The sequence below is a fragment of the Lagopus leucura genome, unplaced genomic scaffold, assembly GCF_019238085.1.
Source record: "Lagopus leucura isolate 7727_CA_CO unplaced genomic scaffold, USGS_WTPT01 Super-Scaffold_100002, whole genome shotgun sequence".
Classification (NCBI taxonomy): Eukaryota; Metazoa; Chordata; class Aves; order Galliformes; family Phasianidae; genus Lagopus; species Lagopus leucura.
Window position 1 is genome coordinate 44,697,720 of NW_024962263.1, and position 19,449 is coordinate 44,717,168.

The 19,449-nt window shown below is 42.7% G+C and overlaps 1 protein-coding gene and 1 long non-coding RNA gene across 2 annotated transcripts in view; one reads left to right on the top strand and one right to left on the bottom strand.

Annotated features, from left to right (window-relative positions):
* Positions 1-7,493: 7,493 nt before the first annotated feature.
* On the bottom strand, positions 7,494-9,627 carry LOC122179102. Its single transcript, XR_006178537.1, has 3 exons — positions 9,574-9,627; positions 8,292-8,886; positions 7,494-7,701 (listed from the first exon to the last, which is right to left on the bottom strand). It is a non-coding gene; the product is annotated as an uncharacterized LOC122179102 (long non-coding RNA).
* Positions 9,628-14,708: 5,081 nt separating this feature from the next.
* The window catches only part of YES1 (YES proto-oncogene 1, Src family tyrosine kinase), a 53,132-nt gene continuing 48,391 nt past the window's right edge, over positions 14,709-19,449 (top strand). The window contains exon 1 of the mRNA XM_042869602.1: positions 14,709-14,893. The gene's annotated coding sequence lies outside the window, so the exon portion shown is untranslated. The remainder of the gene's footprint in view (positions 14,894-19,449) is intronic.

Sequence of the window (19,449 nt, forward strand, 5' to 3'; positions counted from 1 at the left end):
TCAGATTCCTGTAAACTGAACTCTAATATTAACCCTATTCCAAACATAGAGCTTATGTATATCCCACCAATTCATGCCAACGTGAGCTGTTGGAAACAGTGTGATGTTTGGTTTTTTTTCCCCCTATCAGTGTCAGTCTACCTCCTCACCCTGTGTGCCCCTTGCATCTGACTCTCCAGCCTGGGTTGCATCCATACTCCTACCCTAGCTTAATCACAGCTCAGAGTCTAACCTGCAGTTGTGACTAGCACTTTCATCCTGTTACCTTTCTAGATTAACCCTTTGTATCTGAACTTCTAGCTGCAACCCAGCTGTCACTACAAGAACCCATATCCTATGCTATTCTGATTTTCACGCCTCCTTTTTCTGAACTCAGTTCTTTATACCAAACCTGACACAAGTCTCAGAATTTATCCTTCTCTGTTCTGCTGCCACAAACCTTTCATAGTGCCATCCTCCATCAATTGTCCTGTTTCTGTGAAAGCAAGTAATGAACAAATTTATCAAGATCCTGCAGCATTTACAAGAAATGCTGAAGTTACTATGGGAAAGTGTCTAGAAGAATAGAGACAGTGATATGGGGCCCATGATATAGTAGGGATTACAATTAGGGCTAAAATTTCTAGCAGTGCAGTCACATTCACTCCTAGTCCCTGGAAGGGACTATGTTATCTTCTTGGAGAGCTGAGAGACTCACATAAGATCTGGGAAAAATATCTCTAGATGAGAAGAATTAATATTCAAGTTAGATCTTCAGAAGATATAAGCTGAAAATTAGATCTGTTGTCTGTTGTGCACTGCAAAGCCCAGTGCTGAGCATCCAATGACCCATGGTTAACTGAAGCACGAGTGGGGATCCAAAATTAATGTTAAAGCTGGGTTGTAAGATTCAAGTAAAAGAGAAAGTCTGTATTCCTTTATGGATTTTGCAAGGCCAGGAAGCTTATGAGGAAGAGTGCCAAAGGCACAATGGGTTTGTTTATGATGAGTAGGGCAAAATGCAGGCCATTGCTCCGTAGCTATTCTAGAACTGACTGTGTGCTGTGAGTGGAAAAGATTGAACATTTTTGCTTTCTGTATTTCCCAAGCTCAATGCATCTTAAAGCCAACTTCCTATCAAAGCTGATTTAGAAACTGCATTAGGTTTAGAGTACGTGATGAGTGTGGACCTGTGATGGAGACTGGTATTGAATAAATGTTCAAGGATTATCAAGCGGAGGGTTCAATGCTACTGTTGAACATGAGTTTTCGTTATTTATTAGCCACAAAAGAGATATCATTGGTAGTTGAATGTTGGATTTCAGCTGTGTTTATTTTAAAGGGGACTGGACATGTTCCTTTCTCCATGGAAAAAACCAGTTGAACTCATGCAGAGACATGAGGCATAGCCACAGTGGTGAGCTCTAGGTATGTGAACTTGGAAGAAGCCCGGGCTGCAGAGGACTGGGAGCTTGCCAGGATCTCAGCAGGGAGGTAACCTCTGTGGCAGGCACCCAGGAAAAGCAAGCAGGCTGGTTCAGGCTCTGGGCAGGGCTGTGTAGGATTGGAGCCAAAGCACTTGTTGTGATGTAATTAGCTTTAAAGAGGGATGCAGCTGCATAAACTTCACATCCACACTCATCCTGGAGAAGAAGCAAACTCACATGACTGGGAGCCCTGCTGCTTTTGGAGGCACAAAGCAATCCACCTTGAGATCCAGGAGACAGCCTTCTCATATAGGAGAGGCCTTGCTCCCCTTTTTGCCCATCCACCTGCACTCTTGCATGCCCTGTGGAAAGACATAGCAAAATGGTAATGTCAACAGTCAGGAGAGCATTGGGCCTGTTTGTTTGCTTTGTGACAGCTCAAGTTGAACAGAGCTGGCTGGGGTACAAAACCCACAGCAATAGCTGTCTGTCATGGGCACACAGAAGGACAGCATGCAGGGCAAGGGCAGACAGCCGGAAGGCATAAAAATGGTGTAAACTCCCATACTGCTGACAGCAGAAACAGGTACCAACTAAGGATGGGGGGTGGCCTTTTAAGGTACAGAGAAAAACATGACAGAAACAAGGAGAAATATGAATTTTTAATAACATAATGGTTGTGGGGGAATTTCAGAAAGGCAAGCAACTCCATCATGTGTAAGGAAATGTGAGTATCTGCCCACAACTTCCTAAATGTGACTTCCAGACCGACACCTTGAAGTCTACCACCCTGCCCAGCTGTGCGCAGAGCTCTGTAGCACATGCTGAACAAGTCCAGGCAGAAAGGGACAGACCAGCTCACCTCACTACGTTCTGCATAGAGCAGATGGTCACATTGGTGTGTAACAGCTCTGTTTTATATATACATTACACATAAACTAACTATTGGCAGAGATTAAGACAAATTCTTTCAGATTTGTAGTTGGCACTACAGCAGGCTCTGTGTTAATTCTGTGCTCTGTGAAAGACTAGCCTTGTGCTTCATTAGAAATGGCATTAAGGGCAGCATAATTCATTTGGATATTTATTCAGTTAAAATTATACCAGTTTTTCACTATTCTTTATGTAACATTTATTTGTGGAAAGTGATGTTTTCAGAAATACTTCGGTTTTTTATTGGTATTGTTTCCCTTATTTTTAGCGACTGTCTGTGCTTATGGAGGACATGAAGGATTATTGCTAAAAATATATACCTGTATTTCCTTCATTTTATCTGATGGAGAAGCTCCTAGTTTTCACACCAACAGTGGAAAAAAAGAAAAGAAAAAAGGAAAAAAAATAGAGAAAGTGCTTGAGGTTCTTTGGCAGGAAAATGAATCATAGAATTGTTAAGTTTGGAAAAGCCACTAAGGTGATCCAGTCCATCAAAAGCCCAACCCCACCATGTCCATTAACCCATGTCCCTCAGTGCCACATCCACACAGTTCTTGAACACCTCCAGGGACAGTGATTCCATCACTTCCCTGGGCAGGCTGTGCCAGTGCATCACCACTCTTTCTGAGAAGAAAATTTCCCTAACATCCAACCTGAACCTCCCCTGGCACAACTTCAGGCCGTTCCCTCTTGTTCTACCTCTAGCTATACAGGAGAAGAGGCCAACCTCCATTGTACGGCAGCCTCCTTTTAGAGAGTTGTAGACAGCAAAAACATCTCCCCTGAGCCTCCTCTTTTCCAGATTGAAGAATTCCAGCTCCCTCAACTGCTCCACATAACATTCACATTCCAATGTGTATACAATTTTTAAAAATCTTAAGCAAGGGAAATATTGAATTAATCTCTCTCTGATTCCCTGTGGAAGACAGACATGCCAATGCACTTGCTTCATGAGTTGAAGGAGTTCTTGCCACTGCACCTCTGACATCAGTGTATAAATGCATTCATGAATGTAAATGCACTCACTTTAAGTGCTCATAGGAGTCACAAAAACAATGACATGTTGAGATTTACAAGTATTCAAAGTTGAACCTTTAATGTACAGCATAACCTACGCTTTTCACAAGTATATTTGTGTGCAAGAACTTTACTTCCATTAGTGCGTATAAGAGGAACAGATAGTTTATGGATTTTTACATATAGATAATGAACAAAAACTAATTTTCAAGTCAATGCTAGATACTAATACTGAATTATTGTCCTTAGACTTAGTTGTAAATGTACCATTCCTATGCATATAGCCATACCAACTCTGCTTTTCTTGAAGAATATATTATGATAGGAATCCCCACAAAAACAAAGAGCACAAAGGTCTCCCACAGTGCCTTTGAACCTCTTCCCCATAGGAGTTTGTCTTCAAAGCCTGCCAGAGCTCCAACATTCCTATACTGCAGCTTCATTTTTTAAGTTCTCCAGGAAGCTTTGCTGCTGTGTGGCCTCAGGACACTTCTGCTGTTTGTTTTTATTTCTCTTGTTCAGAAAAAAATAAACCATGAAACCCAAACAATCCATTCGTTGGCTACCACAAGAGGGTGCAGTTGCATTTTGTTAAGTCTGGAGCCGACCACAGGTAACAAATGGGTGACTGCCCACCAAAATGACTAATAAAAGCAATCGCAGAAAAAATAAATCTCAAGAACAGCAAAAGGCGAGGAAAGTTGTATTGAAATACTGGATGTATTAATAAACAACACTTGTTTGTCAAGTGATGATGGCATAAAAAAAACTAATATACTTAATGTACCTCTGAAATCACTATTAGTCCGAGTGAAGACTCACAAGTGCTTCAAATTGAAGCACTCGGCTATGAACTGCACTTGTCCTTTTTAATTTGACTTCACAGTCATTGTCAGAAACATCACAAACCAAGTAGAGCATTTTCTGCATTTACCAGCACAAGTCTGCAGTGACCACGGGTTTCAACAGCTGGATGTGATAAAGCCCAGAATTGTCAGGATTCTCTTTCATGTCTGATTAGCAAGGCTTGTTTATGTTACAATGGCTCCTGGAATGAAAGCACCCAACAGACTTGCCATGGGGGAACTAGAAGCCCAGTTCAAAAGCTCTGCACACAAAGAACAAAAAAATGATGCATGCCTGAAGAACCAGACAAGTGATTGTACAATATAGCTGATACATGATCCATGTGCCAACAAGCAGTTGTCGACAATAGCAGGCAGATTCCTGAGCCTATCCATTGCTCTGCTCTTTGGGCTTGCCATTCCCTTCAGCCTACACCACCCAAAGCCAGGGACTCCCCAATTCTCAGTGAGTTCTGATCTGCATGGGACAGTTGGGTCAGGATTCACTTATGGGTGAAATCTGAGTGGTGACAATATTCAGAACTCAACTGGCTGCTCTGATGGTCACTTCTGTTTTTATACTCAGCGAGTTATCTGTTTATTACCCTAGGCAAAGCATGTGATTGACTTGAGTTGTGGAAAACAACAGGCCTTGTCCTGTGCATACCACTGCCAGGATGAAGCATGCTTTGATACAGAAGAAGCCAGGGAAACTTTGCCACATTTAGCAGAGAAGTTGTCCTGAAATACAGACACTGAGGTGGCTGCCAATTCTAGAAAGACAATGGCCTTCTCTTAGAATTTGCTGCCTCCAGTTGCCTATGTGATGGTCTGGCAATTTACCTAACTACCACTGACCTAAGACTTCAGGAAGAGAACCCGAAACCTCATGCTTTGCTTTAAAAAAGTTTTGTGTCCCTTTTTTTCAGAACTGAACTTAGCAGTATGTGTCTGAGTAACAAATAACAAAGAATTTTTCTAAAAACTTCATAGAAACATCACAGAATGGTTGGTGTTTGAAGGGACCTTTAAGATCATCTGGTTCCAACCCCCCTGCTATAGGTAGGGACACATCCCTCTAGACCAGGTTGCTCACAGCCCCATCCAGCCTGGCCTTGAATGCTTCCAGGGATGCAGCACCCACAACCTCATTGGGCAAAATGTTCCAGTGTCTCACCACTCTCACAGTAAAGAATGTCTTCCTAATATCTACTCTAAACCTACCCTCTTCCAGTTTAAGACCATTTCCCTTGTCCTGCTGCTACACACCCTTAAAAAAAAGTGCTTTTCCAGCTTTCTTGCAGGCCACTAATAAGGTCCTCCTGGGCCTTTCTCCAGGCCTGAAGAGCCCCAGTTCTCTCAGCCTGTCCCCATAGGGAAAGTGCTATAGCTCTCTGATCAATTTTGTGGCACTCCTCTGGATTCAATCCAACAGCTCGATGTCCCTCTTGTGTTTGGGTCCCCAGAATGGGTTCTCATGAGTTGAGTTGCAGAATCACCTCCCTTGACCTACTGGTCATCCTTCTCTTGATACAGTTGGCCTCCTGGGCTGCAAGTGCAAATTGCCAGCTCATGTTGAGACTTTCATCAACCGATATCCCCAAATCCTTTTTGTCAGGACTTCTTTCAAGCCATTCTCTGCCCAGCCTGTATTTGTGCTTGGGATTGCCCCGACACAGGAGCAGGACCTTTCACCTGGCCTCACTGAACATTATGAGGTTGGAATGGGCCCACCACTCAAGCCTGTTCAGCTCCATCTGGATGGCACCCCTTCCTTCTAGCATGTTAACTGCACCACTCAGCTTGGTGTCATCTGCAAATTTGCTGAGGGTGCACTTGATCCCACGAGTGGGATCCCAAATTTAGCTTTAAATGTGTTTAGCTTTAGCTATGTTTTAAAGTTAAAAGCTGAAGCTTTTGCTTTGTAGACTTTTATTTTTTTCAAAAGCAGTGGTCAGTTTTTTAAAAAGTTCACATTTGTGAAGTCTCAAGTGTAGTTTTTAATTTCAAAGGCCTAAGTTTTCCACAAGACTTCTACATTTTTGAAAGAAACAGTTTTTGAAGGTCTCTGTGAAACATCATATTTTAAATGTGTTGAAATGTATCAAGCCATGCCACATGGATTTCATCACGTTACGTTCACTGTCTATGAAATATATTTACCTTTATACTAGCGTAAAATATGGAGATGATATAAAATTCTCATTGCCAGATTGGAGTATTCCTAATTTTCTCTGGGGAGAATGTTTTCAAATGAGCACGGTTCTGGCTTGACATCTCTTTATTGCTGCTCCAGAATTTTCTGTTCATGTTTTTTAGCTGAAAAGTGGTTTCTGCAATATTATTTTTTTCCACAGGAAAAAGTTGGTTATGCCAAAACAATGTAATGTCCCTATGGGAAAATAAAAGAGAATCCAAAATGTTTTGAACTGTCCAAGCAAATCAAAATGTTTTGCTTCAGGATGGTTTGTCATTACTCATCAGGAGTTTGTCATGGTTTAGGCCCCTCATTTTCCTTGTCATCTGGGGTCCCTGGATGGATTATATTTTCCATAAAGAACAATAGAGTCCCTTCTAGCTGTGTTAGGATGATCCATCAAAGAAGCCCCAAGCCCACATTTCAAAACCCAAATATTTTTTAGCTTTCCATGTTTTATTGTTCTTCCCAATTAGAAAACAAAAGCAAAAATATGGAACAGACATTCTGATTTTCATACACTCTGTTTTCAAATAACCAGGAATAGGATAAGCAAATTTCCGTGCTTTGGAAAATCCCTTTTTAACCAAAAATGAAAGGAAAAACAAGCAGAAGGAAGCAACATTAATGTAAGCTTTAGTGCTATGTATTTTGAGTCAGTATTTCTCTTCTTTTCTTTAACTGTATTTGTCTCCATGTTATTAATTTTGTCCCATTATGAGAATGACAAATGCATTCTTTTATCATATAATTACAGTTTATTCTATGAACAATGAAATATCTGTTACATGACATTATTTGGCTGCTACAGACTACTTAAAGAAACGTAGGGACTAAAAGGAAATAGTGAAGTAAGATGTTTTTTTTTCAAATTGAAGATTTTTATATTCCCATCACAGTTCTGCAGTTCTCCAAGCCAACAGGATCAATTAATCATGTACTCAAAGGAAATAAAGGAATACCTGTCAGCTCCATTTTTTTTAAGAGTAACTCAAAATTCAGAGAAACACATGTTGATACAAGGTCTCCAGTCTAAAAAAAAAAAAAAAAAAAATTAAAATTTGGCATTTTTATAGCTTTCAGTTCTAAGCTCATGGTATATAGAGAGTTTTCTGCTGAATGTAGCAGTTTTTTCTTGCCTTTTGAAGAATTTGAACATTAGATGTTCCAAAAAGCTATGATGAATCCCCAGCATAAACATTTGTGCAGGGGGTTCGGGATGGGTTTTGCTCTGCTTGTTTCCCCACTTGAGAGCCAGCTCTTCAAGAAGCATGCTGATGACAGAGCAGGACAAAGAAGCAGCCTGCAGAACAAGAGCAACATGGAAGCAGAGCCTTCCTCATTTATTCATTCTTGTATTTTCTGCTCTTTTTAAGCCAGGCATGGAGAAGGGAAAGGCCACTGATACTTTCCCACAATGACTGTTGCGCAGTGGGAGGTCCATCCCAGCTGTACATTTCTACCTAATTGCAAAGAAATGCTGGCTTTGCCTTTGAAGCCTTGGAGCAGAGCATCTCCAGGCTGCTTGGCAAGCAGGGCTTGTGGGAGGATATGCAGATAGTCTGGGGAGAACTCAGCATAGATGAGCTAAGCCCCTACATGCAAAGTGAGGCTGTGCAGAGACTTACTCACCACCAGGTCAAATGTGGGTGTATTATTATGAGATACCACAAAAGGCATATCCCTGACATCAGCATGGGAGATTTGCAAAATCTCAAATGACTGCTCCCAGTCTGGAGGCTGAGGTGCTTCTCTGTAGATTCACTGGCAAAATTACTTTCTTTTAACAAGAGAGAACAGCAGATTTCACAATGTAAGTGTCCCAGCAGTGAAGTAGATGATTGCCAGGAACAACCTCAGCACAAGAAACTGAAGAAGTTGAAGAACTCTTACCAGTAATATTAAAAAGCATTATCTAGTGGCAAGGCTGCTTTCGGTAAATCCAGGCTTCTTCCACCTCTTACCACGCTGTTGTTTATTGTTTACATTTTAACAGTGAGTTTACCATAAGTGCCTCTTCTCCAGCTCTTGTTACCTGGGCCGGCTCACTCCTGACGCTCTGTTCACCCTTAGGGAAGAAAAAAAGGGCTGCAACTGCTTCAGCAAAGCTGAGCAGGTAGGAAGAAAGGAACAAAGGGGTATTTACCTGAAGTAAGGCTAGAAAAGATCCACGCAGGGCCAAGAGACACACATCAGGAAATCATAGCCATTGTTTTCTCCTTCCTTCCCACCACTTCTGTCTCTTCTATATTACCACAATCACACTGGGGTTTTCTAAAGTCTGAATTGTAGGAAAATTCAGAAAGTTCTGGCTGCAGCTGAGGTTAAGTAAGGTGACATCGGTCTCCTCCACATGTGGTAACCTCTTTCCTCATAGAAGTGAGCACAACCGTATATATGCCATTCCCCAGCAAAGTTGTACCAACCAAATCTCAGCTTTTAGAAAACTGTTAGGAGACTCAAACTGGCTGTGATCGTTTTGGCAGAACTGTAAAAGTACAGGAAAAAAATGATAGTTGCAGTTATGCCTACAGATATGAGGAGACTGCAAATTCCAGCTGAAGGAACAGTGATCAGAAAACAGAAGACAGAGGATAAACAACAAAGATGCAGGGCTTGCCAAGAAAAAAAACAATGCATCTGATTCCAAGATCTCTAGATGGTGCACAGTGTTTGTGTTCACCTGCAATGATGAACATGACAGTGAGCAGCCCCATCCTGATCAAAGCTCCACTCTTGTCTGGCATCATAGACTGTGGAATGATTTTGTTCCTGGAACTATTCCCTAATTAATAAACATCAACACATTCATCTAAATGAAGAGGGAAGGCTTTCTGGTGCCCAGACAATTATCCTCAAAACATTAGGGCCATAATAAGAACCCAACATGGAAAATTCAGATCCATTAAGGATTAACACACAACAAAGGGCACTGTTACAGGCCTGAAGAAGTTGTCCATCTTCAGTCAGTGGGAGAGCTCAGAGAAATGGACCACACTAAGAGCAGAGGAAGTACCAGATAGTCATGAGGAGGAGGAGAAAACAGGAATACAGCAGGGATGATGGGATGGTGGGGAAGAAGCTCCATAGGAAAGCTGGTCTCAGGGGCTATAATAAGACAATGTGCATAATTGCCTTTGTAAAAAGGAAGTTGCTCAATTCTGCTCCACTTTACCTAGGAAGTCACATATAAAAGCTCTGTGATATTCAACAGCCAAAAGTCAGTTTGCGCTGGGAAATAATTGAATCCGGAGCAGAATCCCCAACAGCTCTCTCTAAATGTTGTATTCACTTGGATTTTTCATCTGATAATATTAAGAGTTTCTTCCACAGTGCTATCTTAGGCAGTCAGCACAATGTGCGACAATAATTTAATAAGTGTAACCAATATGCAGATGTGCAAATGTCCCAAAGTCAGCGGAAACTGTTCCGTTACACAGGCTGGTAAGTGAAGTGAGAAGTCTGTTAAAGGCTCTGAATGACTCAAGCACTGATGTCAAAACCAAAAGTAGTTCAGGTCAGCTTTAACATGTATTTCTTTCTCTCTTGCTGTTTGTTCCTTTCCCATCTGAGCAAGAGTGTGTGACCTGCTTTGTGAGGAAGAGAGCGTAAGTTCCAAACCCCTCAAAAGAGAACAGTGGTTCAAGAATTGCATTACAATTTTCTTTACATCTACAATTTCACAAGCTTCAGATTTTTCAAATGTGAAACTTAAATGAAAGATCTGGATCTCTGCAGCTTTCATGCTGGAACCAAGGATACAGGATCTGTAGCTGCTGCCATAGTAGGGCTGAGTGTTAAGTGTTCACCATACATAACACTGCCCTTGAATAAAAGCAGTAGTTATTTTAAGTAACCATAAACAATACTCATGTGCAATTCAAAGCAGATCGGATATAAAGAGATAAAGATTAGAGTACAGCAATACGGCTTTCATTATACAGTGTAATCCAGCATGTCTGATATAAGTGGATGTGACACAAATGTAAATAGCAACAGGTTTAGAAGCATGGCATTTTCCAAGATAGAGTAATAGCATGCATTCAGAAGTAACTTTAAATGATTTCCCAAATAATGTTTGAATCAATGTTGTGTTTTTTAAAGCCTCCACACACTTGCTAAAAGTATGACATACAAGTAGTTAGTCATGTTTCATGAGATCACAGGGAAATGCTACTTGCATTTGAGTAAGAATTGAATACTTAATGTTTCAGATAGAAGTGAGTATCAAACACATGGATCCTGGACATTTGGAGAAGTAGGATGATTTTATAGCAAAATAGGGCATTTCTGAAGAAAACCTATAGAAGTTTAACACAAAGTTTAAATAGAATTTTTGCTTCAGAATAAGAAAAAAATGACAGCTCCACCACCTGGTGACTTAACACTGCTTCTTCACTGAACTACTGAATTCATATGTAATTTGCATCATACACAAGTAAAATGTTTGACTTCTAAAAATCAATGATTTTATTAATAGCTTCACTCAAAGAAATTAACATGACAAAACAAAAATATTTATCAAAGCACTTAAAAATAAGCATGTAATGAATACTAACCCATTCCAAGAACTGCTTATTATAATTTGATCACACAGTACACTAAGCAATGGGAATTTAGCCCACGAATTTTGGAAGATGCTTCTATAAAAGGCCAATATTTTCCACACTTCTGAAAATAAGATGAGACCTTGACTACCACTTATTTCTCAAAATGAAAGGATGAATGTAAGTAAGGGTATCTTTTAAAAGTCGTTTGCAAGGGGCCATGAACCATTCCAGTACTTTTTTTATTCTGATTTACTGGAAAACAATCCCACCGATTATTTTCAAGAATGTCTCAATGTTTCCAAGTTTCTAAATGCCTACAATGTGTACCATACATTAACCATCAGCACACACTGTTAGAGCTCTTCAGAAAACCCATGCCCACCTCCTGCAAAATCTCAGGATAGAAGTTCTGCTTTCCTCAAGTCTCAGGATACAAGTCCTGTGTTCCTCAATCACAAATCTGCACACCCACATCAGTGCCTGAAATATCCCAGACCGCTCTCCTCTATTCCTGTTTCTTCCTTCTTTCTGCTCTTATACCTGTGTTCCCACTAAAAATACTTCCTGTCGCATAGTAAGTTCTTTATCCTATCAATCACTGCGTAATTTGAACCAAAAACGAAAGTGCATTTAGAATTGCATAAATATAAATGATCACCTTCTTTAGGAATCAATTCAAATACGTAACAATTTTCACAGTCTACATTTAGGATATTACACAAAATCTTTGTGATTATGTTAATGCCAACCTTAACAGCAGCATTTTTCCTGGAATACCAGAAATGCAATGCAGCTGATGAGTTCACAGATGCTGATCTTGCCTGAAGACTCGTCAAGAAATGGTACCCTATACCTGGTAGCAGCAAAGCACAGCAGCAGCACCTCACGCTGTATTCCACACATGCTACAGCAGTTGAGTGCAGCTCCTCCTTCCTTGTCCTGTACAAAGTCAAAAACATTCATTTAAGCCGGTAAAAAGGAAGTGAAATTCCCAAAAGCCTGGCCTTAGCTGACGCTCAGCTGAGATTTGTGCCAGCTACAGCTGCTCTCCTGAATGAACAGCAAGGGCTAAGCCCAACCTTTATGGCTTATGACACATACAGCACTGCAGATTTTAGAGCCCACTCAGTAGCAGCAGAGCAGTAGTATAACAGGGCTTTACCTAGGTGAAATGTGGCAAGAGGCTGCAGGCTGACTCACAGGCAGAAGGTGGCAATGACAATCCCAAATCCTCTTCAGCACAGACATAAATGGAGCAACCAGCAGCTTGATAGGTTTAAATCACCTATTTGACATGGCCTTATAAAAACAAGGAAGGCTGAGACTGTCAGGAACACGTGCAAGAAAATTTAAGAAGTAGCCAGCTTTTTCACTGCAGTGAAAGCATGCCTGGCCTCCACAACTCCAGGTTCTAATTCATTCTTTCCCATCCGTGTGATGAGATTGTTGCCAGCTAGCAGAGTGGCCATCATGCCTTCTCCCAAACTGATGTACTATTTAAATCACGTGGGGCTTGAAATTAAGCATGCCACTCCCTTGAGAAAGAGGGGCAACAAGCACAAACTGGAACACAGGAAGTTCCATGCAAATAGGAGGTATTTCTTTACTGTGAGGGTGATAGAGCACTGGAACAAAACTGCCCAAAGAGGTTGTGAAGTCTCCTTCTCTGGAGGCATTCAATACCCAGTTGGATTCTTTCCTGTGTAATCATCCACTCTAGGGAACCTGCTTTAGCAGAAGGGTTGGAATAGATGATCTCTAGACATCCCTTCCAACCCCTATAATTCTGCAATTATCAACAGAAGTTGATCACCAGTGCAGCCTTAGTACTATTTGTGGTGGTACAACTGGACAGTCAGTAGAATAAATGCACAGACAAGAGCAAGAGAAGGCTGCAGATAACTGCTGGGTCTTTTAGAAGTCCAACACACTCTCTATATTGGTCTTTGGAAGAGAAACCAATCAGAGAGCTAGAATAGACTGAGAATCCCAGGGAACCTATAGATATCACGTGGGCACAGCCAGATGCTGAGAAAAATGCCATCTACTTCAGGCCTGAAAACTAAGCATTGAGTTACACTGACAGCTGGCAAGAGCCAATATGCCTCTAATCATACAGCTTTAGCCCAAAGCTGCTACATTTCTTAAAGAAAAATGAGTAACACAAAAACACAATGATAATAATATGCTTATTATCAGTCTACTTCTCAGACACCCAAGTTTTACTGTTCTGCTGTAAACTTAACTGTCCAACAGTGTTTGCCCACATACAGGAAAGGAAAACACAAGGAATACTGGAGGTCAACCCTGTAGGCTTGGAGGACTACTGCAAGCCCAAACTGTGCTGCGAAGCACTGACCAGACCCAGAGCTCTGACTGCTCCTTGGTTAAATAATTCATTACCCAGCTCAATTTGTAAAACTCGTTGATTTCTAAATTAAAAATAAATTCTGTAATAATGTGATTTAGGCTCCTAACAGGACAGGAAAATGATAAACTCCACTACTCTAAAAGGATTTCATGAGTATGATTTATGGTAAGGAGCATCAAAACTTGAAACACCTTTGCATTATTATTTTATATACATATATATCTTCTGTTAACTGCCTAGTGTATTTATTATCTTGTAAAATCAAATACTTGTATCTGACTTCAGCTAAAAGACAAACGGTTTTACTCTCCATCATTGCCTAGAAATGGGACCTCCTGCTTGATTGTTGTAAAGATTAAGTACACATTGTATTAGATTCTCATTACAGACCAATACAATTATCAGTCAGTCTTCACACCAAATAAAGGTGCAAGAGACATAAATCTAGCTATTAATGAGCTGAAAACTAAGCAAATTCTGAATGACAGCCACCAATCTGACTGTGTAAACTTTAATAATCTGGGTTCCTTGGAGTGTTTTTCTCTCAGTCCTTCCTGCAGTCACTCCATATCATTAAGGCTAGAAAAGACCACTAAGAACATGTAACCATCAACCTATCCCCACCATGCCTGCTAACCATGTCACTCATTGCCACCTTTACACATTTCTCAAACACCTCCAGAGACGGTGACTCCACTACCTGCCCGGGCAGCCCGTTCCAATGCTTCACCACTCCTTCTGAGCTGAAAAATTTTTTAGTATGCAACCTCAGATACCCAAGTCCAGGTGAACCAGCCTGGATGTCTTGATTACTTGGCCTAACTTCTGAAAGATGACCTCAGAAGACTGTAACTGCATTTGAAGGACCTTTATCTTGAAGTCCGTCGACACAAACCCAACTTTTCTTTTTCAAACACGCGACGCTGACCTCTGGCACTGAGACCAACGGGATGTACCTGTCTGACTCAAACCCATAACACACACCAAGCCTGGACATCCCCCGCTGCGCGGGGGAAGAGTAATTTCTCCACGCCTTTCCCACGGCAGGCGGAAGAGCTCAGAGCTGAAGTCACACACCTGAAAGGCGTCAAGCAGGGGGAAGGCAGCCGGGCTCTGGCAAATCTCCCCGAAAGGCCCCGATCGTGGGCTGCCCCTCGCGGCCGCGGCCGCGGCCGCCACCATGTTGGCTCGGTGCGCGGCGCCGCCGAGGAGGGGTCCGCCCGGCTCCTCCCCGCGGCCTCTGATCGGGCGGGGAGCTTCGCCGCGCCTCACCCGGGCGCCCGCGGGCAGCGGGGCGAGGCGGGGCGAGGCGGAGCGCGGGGGAGGAGGGGCCGGAGGTGCCCGCCGGAGAGCCCGGCCGTAGGGGCGGGGAGTCTCCTCCTCCCGCAGCCAGGCTCCGGCTCCTCGCACGCACCGGAGCGCCCGGCTCCCTCCTCCTGCTCCTTTTCCCTCCTCCCTTCCCCTCCTCCCCCCCTTCCCTCCCCGGGTCGCCGTGGCTCCGGGAGGAGCGGGGGGGGCCCCGCTTCCTTCCCTCTCCCCCTCCTTCTCCCACCCGCGCCACTGAGGACGGGCAGGTGAGCACCCGGCCGCGGCCCCGTCCCCCCACCCCCCCGCCCCGCGGGAGAGGCGGCCGCGATGGCGGCGGCGGCGGCGCCCGGCTGAGCGCTAGGCCCCGGCCGCCCGCGCCCGCCCCCGGCCTCTCCCCTCGGGGCCGCCCGCCTCGCCCCCACCCCCGGGTGGGGACCTCGGCCCCTTCGCGCAAACTTTCTCCGCAACTTTCTGCCCGGCCCCGCGGGGAGCTCGGAGCGTCGGGGATGGCTGCGCGCCGCCCCGACCGGCGATGGCCGCGCCGGCTCCGGGCGCTGCTGGAGCGGCGCTGGGGCCGAGGGACGGAGCGCAGGAAACGCGTTCCCGCCTCGGCTCTCGCTCGGCCGCGCGTGTGTCGTTATCTGCCGTTTTTCGCTCGGTGCTCGACTCGGTATCGCTCCACCTAGCAGGAACGCGACTGCTTTAAATTTCTGAGTCATGAATTTAAATGTGCCATCATAACACTTCGTCAGTCCCCGTCGTGTTCCTGGCGATTTAGGAAAAAAAAAAATACATTTGATGTAAAGCCCGATTCCTGCAGTGCAACTTTCTGCGTGTGAAGTTATGTGCAGGAGGACGGCTGCTCGTTTTCTTTCTCTCTCTTGCACGGCTTGAAGAACGTGGATTTATTGCGTTTGTTTCAAGATGGGACCTTCCAGATGCCTAATGTAGCACGTATGTGCCACTTTGTATCGGGAGTAAGTGGGGTGTGAACGTGTCTGACTCGCAGAAGCTGAGGAAGTTTTTCCAGGCCTACCTGCTGCATTTGAGCCAAAGCAGAGGGTAGCATTAGTTAAAAACATATTTAAATGCACTTAAATGGGCGGAATGGTCCCCAAGTGGTTTAGAACGTAGAGCGTGTTGCCAAGGGAAGTGTGTTGTATTTCTCTTAATAGTTCATAGACAGCTGAATGAAATTTCAGTAAAGTTTTGCAAGCGAAATTGACCTTTAGTCAAGAAAGCAAGATAAAAAAAAGCTTACTTTGGAGACTTCTCTTTCATTTTTGAAAGGTATGACTAGGAAGAGGGGTTTACAATTAAGTTGTGTTGTTGGTTACATTTGCAGTGTGTGATGTACAGCATTGCCATAACTCAGTGTTACTGCAGACTTGATATAAGTGTAAGAATTGTTCCTTTCAAGCTGACAAAACAGAATACAGAATCATAGGATTGGCATGCACCTCTGAAAATCATTGGGTCCAACCCCCTGCTAAAGCAGGTTCCCTACAGTAGGTTGAGCAGGAAAGCCTCACACTTACACCGGTGTTTCCTATGCACATTTGTAAATTTAGCTCTAGGATGTTCTTACTGAACATGCATGTGAATCTGGGTGCTCTGTGCAGCTGGAGTGCAAGGGTTAATCTAAGGATAAGGTATCTTTGTGGCACGAACAGTGGGAGTGGTGCTGAGAGGGACTGTGGTGGATTTCAAAGGACAAAAGAACATGATACAAACGTGAGACTGCGGCTTTGGTTGGTAGCAGTACTTCCCTATGATTATTTTATTCCGCGGGTTTTGTTAGCTTTATTTCCTCAGGAAGAGGAGCTCAAGTGCAACCACAACATCTGCGTGCTTGTCGTATGTAAGTCTTCCAGCTGTCAGCCAATCTCAAACACATTTGGCAGCAGAGGTCTCCCAGGTGGAATATTTTTATGAAATTTCTAAAATTAAGGAAGTTAGGTAGGAAAGAGCTCTTAATCTGCGCAACAGAGAGTTCACATAATCATTTCTGTCAAGCTGGAAATTGATGCAGGAAGTCAGACTTCCCTGGTTTTGCTGCTCACAGGGCTACTTGTGCACTTATTAAAAACTTTCTAATTTTTGGATCCTGGTATTGTTATTTGGAATCTGGAGAGCTTCCTTTGGAATGAGAGTGAGCCCCAGGTAGCTTTGATCTGTATTTCATGATATGAAGAGGGTTTTTTATTGATTGATTTGTTTTTAATGTATCCAGGGAACTGCTAGATAGTAAATGAAACAATTGAATGATATTAAAAGTGTATTGGAATTGCCAGTTTATTTGAAATAGAGAAATATCATAAAATCATACTTAATAAATCTTTGATGTGCTGCACACTGTGCAACAGAATGGTTTCTCAGAAAATTGCAACATATAATTTAGATTTTTATCAATACTTGTCCTCTCTGGAGGAATATTCTTTATTCTGAGACTGACGTACTTCCTGCAACTCCAGAAGAAACTGTATTCACTGATAAATGCCTGTTGTCACATGACAGGGATGTGCATGTCCATGTTGTGGCTCATGTCAGTTCATGTAGCCAAAGTTTGCTTTAAGAACATGGGAGCTGCACAGTTTTACTTTCCTGTGCGCTCTGCCTGTGGACAAAAGCAGTATGTTTTCACATACAATTCCTCATGTTCAGACCATTAGCTAAAAGAAACGCATTCTTTCATCTTTATCCACTATGTGGATCAAACTTTTCTCTCCTTCTTTGAATGCAGTTTGAGTAAGCTACCTTTATGTTAATTTTAAAACTGACGTTGGTATTAACACAAAGAATACTTCAAGAAATTATTGTGCTACGCCATATTAAGCAACCGACTGTGGACAGGGTGCCTTCCATGCATAGGCTGTGGCTTCTGAGAAGCCCTTCTGAGAGGTATTGTGCTTCTAGCACTGAAGTCCTCTGATAGTTGACAGAATAGACTCAGTGCTGAGAGAGAAATGTAGTTTCTAAAACAAAAAAATAGGGCTTAATTTTTACCTGGAGGAATGATCTTGGGCTATGAGAAGATAGCTCATTCTCTGCATTTCTTTTAGTTTTTGTTCTTGAAGAACTAGTAGGGTGCTGTTTTACAGTGATGGATTTTATGATGTACAGCCGCTTTAAAAAAAAAATAATACTTCTTGAATACAAACTGCTTTACAGTTACCATATGGTAACTTCTCTCAATCACTGCAATCCTGGGCTGCACTGGAAGCAATGATTTAGAGCTGTGGGGTTCCAGATCATGTTATCAGTTCCCAGATTATTGTAGCAAACTGGTGAAATTGGCATTGTGTGCTGAAGGGGAAAATGTATCATTGAGAAGATGCTGTCAGCTAACTGTAGGACAGGTTTAATTTTAGTTTTTAGGAGGTCATTCTTACTGCCATTTCTACCTATGGGAACAGGATTTTTTCTCAGTAGTGCCAATGCTTCAAAGCAGGAATCAGCACCGAGGCAAGTTACAGAAGTGAGAGGGACTGCACCCTTGGGTAAAGTTAACACACATGGCTGATTTCAAGATTGGAGATAGAAATTGTAGTGATGGTAGTGTTAAAGTGAGCAAAACTTATTACTTGTGTATGAGTTTTGTTCTCTTCAGGTTTAAGTACATATTCTTTAAATGTGAAGGATAGCTGGAAATAGAAATGGAAATGCCAAGCATCCCTTTCTGTTGTCACTTCAGGCAGATGCCTTCATGATGCACCACATCACACTCTTCTTAGAGGCCAGTAAACCAAAGCTGTGCTCAGCTGCAGTGTGTCCCTGAGCTGAGGACTTCCCATCTTGCCTTTTACCTGAGCCCTGCAGCCAAGCAGGGTGCTGCAGTAGGGATCCTCAGTGAGCAGAGTGTGTGCTGTGTTGACCATTATCACTGAGGGTGGGGTTTTGATTTTTTTCTTGGTTGTAGTCTTAGGTAATGGCGTAGGATAGCAGGAGAGTGCAGGGGAAGTAATGACCGCTAAAACCTCAGACTGACATTATCTTTTTTTCAGCTCCTTGAGTACTCTAGGATGCTGCATGTGGAATTAGATGATGTTTTTGGCTGGTCCTGACTCTATTTTATCTTCTAGTTTTGTAGGACTAATGCTATTTTAGTAGTATTGTGTAAGATGTAATCAATACTGGTATCTATTAGCATCTCAAATGTTGACGTAAGTCTTGGATTCTGATGGTGCTACTGAACTTCAGATAGGTTGCCATTCAAATGGGTACTTCAGGAGGAAGTGAAACTTCTGTGGCTTAAGATGCATGTTTCTGTGGTTTTCTTCACACCAGAAGTCTAGAGAAGCCTGAAGAAGTTAAAAGATTCTTCAGAAGATTTGAGCCATCCTTTCTGTTCAGATTTTAGGTTGAGGTAAGCTAGGCTTAGAAAAGTAGATGACTTAATTTGCTTCCATTGACAGTGAAGTTGTTGAGTAAATACACTTGCATGAGTCAATCTGTGTAGGTCAGGGCCTTTATCGTGTTTTTGGGGAAACTTCCAGTTTTGTGGTGTTAATGTGATATTTAAAGTCAGTCTTCATATTGGAAGACTTCAGTGGGGTTCATGTCCTTTGTTCGCACGTGCCCAAAGCACCTCCTAATCTTGTAAAAATGAGACAGTACAAGTGTTTTACTTGTGGTGTGAATGACAGAGCATAAATGCATTCAGGTCTCAGGTATGCTTGCCAGGATCAGTGGCCCCACAGCAAAACAGTGGTAGTAGCAGAGGACATGTTTGTGTTCAGTCCAGCTCCGAATGCTTATCTTTAGTTCAGTAGACCTTCTGATGCTTCTACTCTGTGCTTGTGAAGTGCACTGTTGGGAATTA